The following is a 7,394-nucleotide window of genomic DNA, read 5'->3' on the forward strand; positions in this document are numbered from 1 at the left end:
TGCACGGTGGAATCCCACTGCAGAAATACTGTGCCCCCACATTCCTCACCAGAAACAGCGTTGTCATAGCAAAGCAGCAACACGGAAGATCGTTCTCTAGCACAGATGATTATCAGGCTAGAACATGCTAACTATAGCATAGTTGGCCAAGCATTCCTTCCATCCCCTTTTCACCTTGACATCTTTTTTTTTTTTAGATTTTATTTATTTATTTATTTGACAGAGAGAGAGAGAGAGAGAGAGAGAGAGAGAGCACAAGTAGGCAGAGCAGGCAGGCAGAGGGAGAGGGAGAAGCAGACTTCCCGCTAAGCAGAGAGCCCGATGGGGGGGGGGGGGGGCTCGATCCTAGGACCCCGGGATCATGACCTGAGCCGAAGGCAGACGCTTAACTGCCTGAGCCACCCAGGCGCCCCTCACCCTGACATCTTGAAGAAATACCCTCTTCACAGCCAAGCACCACTCCCCTCCCCAAAAGCAGGGGTCCAGAATAGAAGTCCTTTTCATTGGAAAGAAAAGTGTGTTAGCGATGCAGCTGCCGGGAAGATAAAAAGTTCCAAACCATCCCCAGGCAAGGACTTGAGAATTTTCCTAAAAGGGAGGACTGTGAGGTACGGGAATATATAACTAGGGAAATTGTGGGATTTTGTTCATGAGGCTTTCAAAATGCAGACTGGATTGTGATTCTCCTGAACTATTTTGGGTCGGGGAGAGAGAGACTGAATAAACTGTCATCTCCTGCCTTATGAGGCTGTGAGTTTGTATTTCTGTTAGCCAGAGAAGGTAAGGAATTTTATTTTCCTATGGTTCCCACTTCTATCACTAACATTTAGTACAAATGGCAACCAGGAAACAACAGAATATAAAACCACAGGGTCTTTCTTGACTCCAATAGCCTCAGAAGACAAGTCAAGAAAATTGCTTATAGGAAACAACAGTTGTCACAATGTGTATTCTTGGCAGTGACAGTAGTAATATGCTGTCCATCTCTAGACCCTAAGGACATAAGGAGAGGGAGAGAGCGGAGAGAGAAATAGTGAAGTGTAGAGAAACGGGAACATTAGGGCCATGAACATAGACTTTCACTACCTGCTAAGTTGCAGAGTCAAAAACAAAGGCGTGGCGTAGTAGGCTGAATCATGCACCTCTACCCCAGGACCTTCTCATCCTCATCTCTGGAATTTGTGGATACGTTACCTTATATGGCAAAAGGGACTTTGCAGATGTAGTTAAATTAAGAATCTTGAGATCGGGAGATTATCCAGGATAAACCAGTGGGCCTGATGTAATCACATGAGTCCTTATAAGAGGGAAGAAAGTCTGAATTCAGAGAGAAGGTCATGTGACCATGGAATTGGAGCAATACAGCCGCCAGCCAAGGAGCCAAGGGATGCCGGTAGCTTCTAGACGCTGCATGAGGCAAAAATGGGTTTTCCCCTGGAGCTTCTAGGAGCAACCAGCCCTGCTGACATCTTGACTTTCAGCCAGTGAGATTGATTTTGGACTTCGGATCTCCAGAACCATAAGATAATACGTTTTCGTTTTCTTAAGCCACTAAGTCTGTGGTCGTGCGTTACAGCTGCAACAGAAAACGAATACATATGGTTTCAACGTGGGGTGTAGGAATTCAATCAAACTGGCCACATCCACCAGCAAGCTACAACCAAATCCAGCCCACCATCTTTTTCCCTTAGGGCCTGTAAACCCAGAGTAATTTTCTGTATTTTTAAATGGTTGCAGAAATCAAAAGAATATTTAATATTTCAGGACCCGTGAGGATAATACGAAATTCAGATTTTCCACGTCCATAAATAAAGTTTCATTGGGATACAGCCATGCTATTTCTTTTCTTTTTTTTTTTTAAGATTTTATTTATTTATTTGACAGAGAGAGACACAGCGAGAGAGGGACCACAAGCAGGGGGAGTGGGAGAGGGAGAAGCTGGCTCCCCGCCGAGCAGGGAGCCCAATGCAGGGCTCGATCCCAGGACCCCGGGATCATGACCTGAGCCGAAGGCAGACGCTTCACCGACTGAGCCACCCAGGTGCCCCCAGCCATGCTATTTCGATCATGTATTGTCCGTGGCCGTTTTTGTGCTCCAGGAGCAGAGTTGAGGAGCTGTGACAGAGACTGTATGTGGTGCGGTCATCACTACACGCTGTTGGTGGGCGTACCATACAGCGCAGTGACGCGGTTATAACTCGACCACATTTTGAATGCCACGTGTATCCCCAGATTATGGCATTTCGTTTTTTTTTTTTAATTACATGTGCATACCTATCATGTAAAAAAAAAAAAGAAAACAAAGGGAGTTTCGAATGTCATGCTTTTAAGGCACAGTGAACGTAGATTACTTGGTTATCACATTAGATGTCAAAGCACTGTGTTTATTACACAATGACCCTGTAGTGTTGCTAAAAGAAATACAGTATGCAACAACATCACCGAAATAATCACTCATTGCAATGTTCCTGACTCCCAGGAAAGCAGTGATTAGGAAAACTAGAAAGTTTAAAATGGAATATCTTATCATAGCAAAATTCGTCACAAAAATAAAAAAAAAAATGAAAATGAGGCTGCAGCCACAGTAATTTTCTGAGTGGCTCATTTGTTAGCCAAGCAAGGAAAGCCATTTACTGATGATGAGTTAATTAAATCGTGTTTGATTGCTGAAGCCAAAGAAATGTGTCCAGGGAAAATAAACTTTTCAAAGACTATTAGCCTTTCAGGGAGAATAGTGGCTCAAAGAGTTGAGGATGTTGGAAGTGACACCAACAGTCATTAAAAAAACAGGGCAGGGGCACCTGGGTGGCGCAGTTGGTTGAGCTGACTGACTCTCGGTTTCAGCTCAGGCCCTGATCTCAGGATGGTGAGATCGAGGCCCGCGTCTGGCTCTGTGCTCAGCGCAGAGTCTGCTTAAGTTTCTCTCTGCCCCTCCCGCCTTTCTCAAATAAATAAATAAATCTTTTAAAAAAAACAGGGAAAATGACTTCAAGTGATTTTCCTCGGCTCTCAGTGAGGTGACAGATGTTACCAATACTGCTCAGTTGTTGTACTTTACTCAAAGAGCCAATGCTGAGTTGGCCTATGTGGCATAACTCAGATGAGAATATTTTCTTTCTTTTTTTTTTTTTAAGATTTTATTTATTTTGGGGCGTCTGGGTGGCTCAGTCTGTTAAGCGTCTGTCTTCGGCTCAGGTCATGATCTCAGGGTCCTGGGATCGAGTTCCACGTCTGGCTCCCTGCTCAGCAGGAAGTCTGCTTCTTCCTCTCCCTCTGCACCTCCTCCTGCTCATGCTCTCTCTCTCTCTCTTTCTCTCCCCCTCTCAAATACATAAATAAAATCTTCTAACCCTAACCCTTATTTATTCATTTGAGAGGGGAGAGAGAGAGAGAGAGAGATTGAGAGAGAGCACACGAGTAGGGGGAGAAGCTGACTCCCCACTGACCAGGGAGCCTGAGGTAGGACTTGATCCTAGGATTCTGGGATCATGACCTGAGCTGAAGGCAGATGCTCAATGGACCGAGCCACCCAGGTGCCCCAGATGAGAATATTTTCAAAGAAGTCAAGAAAATACTAATTCAGTACAACCTGAAGTAGACTCTGCTAAGATGTGTTACAAATATGTATGGAGCAGACCAAAGCTTAGTTGGACAATTGTACAAAGCTTGTGAGAATGTGAATTGTTTAAATCCTCTGGTTATTCATTGTGTTATTAAACTGCAGGTATTTTGCAGGAACATATTTGAGTCTATCTTGTGTATTTCAACTATTAGTGTCAACACTTCATTTACTCATGGACTAAACCACTGTCAGTTACATAAATTTTAGTCAGAAATAGAAGCTGAAGATTTTGACTTGCCTAACCAACAGCAGTTCAATAGCTTAGCAGTGGCGAAGGTTTTCTGAGTTAAAAAAATTTTTTTTTGAGCTTAGGGCTGAGATTGAAAGTTTTCTGAATGAGAAGAACCACCTGCAACCACTATTATTGAATGCTGGATGGTTTTTTATTTTTATTTTTTTTAGGTTTTAATCTTTATTATTTAACATTATTGCTTTAGGGAATTTTTTCCCCCTCAACCAGGAACTGAATGCTAATTACATAAAAATATACACATATAAAAAGTAGTTCTCCATTTTCCCAGGAAAAACAAACAATAACTTCCAGAATATTCAAGTGTTTTGTTTTAATTATAATTAAAGTATTGATCATCTCATTTATTAGCTCTGTAACATACATATTTAAATTAAATGTTATTAGACAACCATTACAATTTATAAATGTAAGGTGCCACTACTGAGTAAATTGATTCTTCCATGAGTGGATGTGTCTCTTCTCCCACCCACTAACAAAGAAGCATTATGGTTAGTTTAATTTTATGAGTAGATGATCCATTGCTGCAAATGCTAATTATCTTCTCCACCGTGTTTTGTTTCAGTGAATGTGTGTAAGTTGGTTAGATCGCACAGGCAACCTCTCTGACGATCAACAGCAAGATGAGCTAGGCTTGGGCTTTCGGTGCAGACTGACTGTGTCTGTCTGAATCAGGTGATCTGACCTATCCTCAGTAGCAAGCACTCTTCGAACTGCTTCCTCAAAGGCTGCTGCGACATTTGTGGCATCTTTTGCATTTGTTTCAAAGTAAGGATAGTCGCCATTGTCCCTGCACCAGGCTTGGGCTTCTTCTGTAGACACTTGACGTTCACTTATGTCAATCTTGTTGCCCAAAATCACGAAAGGAAAATTTTTGGGCTCTTTCACATCTGCGTAATATATGAATTCTTTCTTCCAGTTACTCAAGTTCTGGAAGCTCTGAGAATCATCGACACTAAAAGTGAGCAGGCAACAGTCAGAACCTCTGTAAAATGGCGTCCTCAGGCTTCTGAATCGCTCTCGACCGGCCGTGTCCTAAATCTGCATGGTAACAAAATGTCCATCCACCTCCAAATCTTTATTTAAAAATTCCACACCTATTGTATGGAAGAGCTGGGTATCAAACTTAATTGGTCACATATCTGTTCATTAGAGAGCTCTTCCCAACTCCACCATCTCCAAGGAGAATTACTTTAAAAAGCGGAGATTTTCCTGCCATTATTAATCTCACGATTTTGACTTTAGAACACTTAATTGTTCAGCTCAAGCAGCATCATTATCTCGTGGCCACACAGAGGACGCCCGGGGAGCTCCCGGCTGGCCGGTCCAGGTACACAACGAGGAGAGTAGGTCGGGGACCCACGGGCAGGAAAGCGTAGCGCTGCTGGTGTCCAACTCCAGCTCGAACGCTGGATGGTTTTTTAAATTAACTTTTGCTGTAGACTTAATGTTACTTAATGCATTTAAACTAAAATTACAAGGCAAAACACTGCTTATGTGTGAAACTTACATTTCAGTGAAGTCAATGACAACTAACATTGTTTGAATTGCAAGTAATGTCATTACTTTAATCTCTTCCTGTGCTGTCAAAAATGAAAACAAAAATCAAGATTTGCATTCCCACACCAATTTGCAATGAATATCTTTTCTGGGCTCAAATTACAATTCCAGTGGTGTTTTTTGGAAATTAATGCAAAATGCAAAAGAAATTTCTATATTTAAAAATCAATTTCACTGGGGGCGCCTGGGTGGTTCAGTCAGTTAAGCATCTGCCTTGGCTCAGGTCATGATCCCAGGGTCCCGGCATCAAGCCCCGGAATCAGGCTCCCGGCTAGACGGGGAGCCTGCTTCTCTCTCTCTTCCACTCCCACTCCCCCTGCTTGTGCTCCCCCCACTCTCCCTCTCTGTCAAATAAATGAATAAAATCTTTTAGACAAATCAGTTTCACTGTGCATTTCAGGAGCTTCCACCTAAATTTTAATTGGAAGTGATTATTCTGTATGCAATGACATGCTAAAAGGCAAATACCGAGAAGAATCTAATTGAGTTTCAAAAATGCCTTCTAAAAGATAAATATGCTCAATTAAAATCAGGTATTTGGTATCAGTATTTGGCAGTACTTAGCTGTGTTACAATTTTTTTTTCAAAGATGAAATATGTAAAATCTCATTACAGACAAGTATTAACAGATGAATATTTGCAACTGATTTATTTCATTAAGACCTTTATTAACAGGTGCTGGCGGCACAACCGGTTAAGCATCTGACTCTTAGTTTCGGTTCAGGTCATGATCTCAGTGTCATGACATCAAGCCCTGTGTTGGGTTCCACGCTCAGCACAGAGCCTGCTTAAGACTCTCTCTCCCTCTCCCTCTGCCTCTCCCACCTCTCTAAAAATAAATGAATAAATCTTTTAAAAGAGACCTTTATTAACAGGTGCTTTCATTTTGTTGACTCTTGAAAAAAGTTGTAAACTTTTATTACAAATGAAAAATGAGGTTCTTAAAAATCTCAGTTTGACCAGATATGAAGCAATTTAAAAACCTGTAAGGGTGTATTGAGATTGCAAATGATTCTGATGGTAGAGAACACTCACTTTGAACCCTAATTAAGTGAAATATTGTCCCCCTCCATAAAAGAATGCTATTCTTCTCATTAGCAGACCTATATTACAAAGATATAATTACTATTATATTTTGAATTTCATCAATAAAACACTTGTGGAAATTTGTTTTCTCTCTTGTTACATAGGTCTACATAATTTTCTTGATTTTGCTTCTTGGCCCTGAAAGCCTAAAATATTTACTCTTGAGCCCTTTACGGAAAAAGTTTACTCACCCCTGCACCAGACTAAGGCACATGAGGGGGTGAGATTATTTATAGTTGATCATTACACAACTAGTACATAGTGCAGTGCCTAACACACGGAAGATCAATAAATACTGAATAACATGAAATCATAGAGATGACATTTAAGTAAGACCTAAGGAACAAACACTGTGATTCCTTAAGATTTGAATTGATTTTTAAAAATTTGATTATATTTGACACGCGATATTACATTAGTTTCAAGTGTACAACATAGTGATTCAACTGCTGTATACATTATGCTATGCTCGCCACAAGTGTAGCTCCCATCCTTTATCATGAAATACTAACACAATGCCATTGACTATATTCCTTATGCTCTACCTTTTATTTCCATGACTTCTTCATTCCGTAACTGGAAGTCTGTATCTCCTACTCCCCTTCGCCCATTTTGCCCATTCTTCCACCCCCTTCCATCTGGCAACTGTTTGTTCTCTGTATTTATAAGTCTGATTCTGCTTTTTCTTTGTTTTGTATTTTCAATTCCACATATAAGTCAAATCATGTGGTATTTGTCTTTCTTTGACTTATTTCACTTAGCATCATACCCTCCAGGTCCATGCATGCTGTTGCAAATGACAAGATCTCCTTTTTTATGCTTGAGTAATATTCCATTGTATATATATAGATATATATATATATATATATATATATA

General features: G+C 40.9%; 1 pseudogene; it reads right to left on the reverse strand.

Annotated features, from left to right (window-relative positions):
- Window positions 1-4,484: 4,484 nt before the first annotated feature.
- Window positions 4,485-5,091, reverse strand: LOC113931092 (annotated as a pseudogene).
- Window positions 5,092-7,394: the final 2,303 nt, after the last annotated feature.

Source organism: Zalophus californianus, chromosome X (assembly GCF_009762305.2).
Source record: "Zalophus californianus isolate mZalCal1 chromosome X, mZalCal1.pri.v2, whole genome shotgun sequence".
NCBI classification, from domain to species: Eukaryota; Metazoa; Chordata; class Mammalia; order Carnivora; family Otariidae; genus Zalophus; species Zalophus californianus.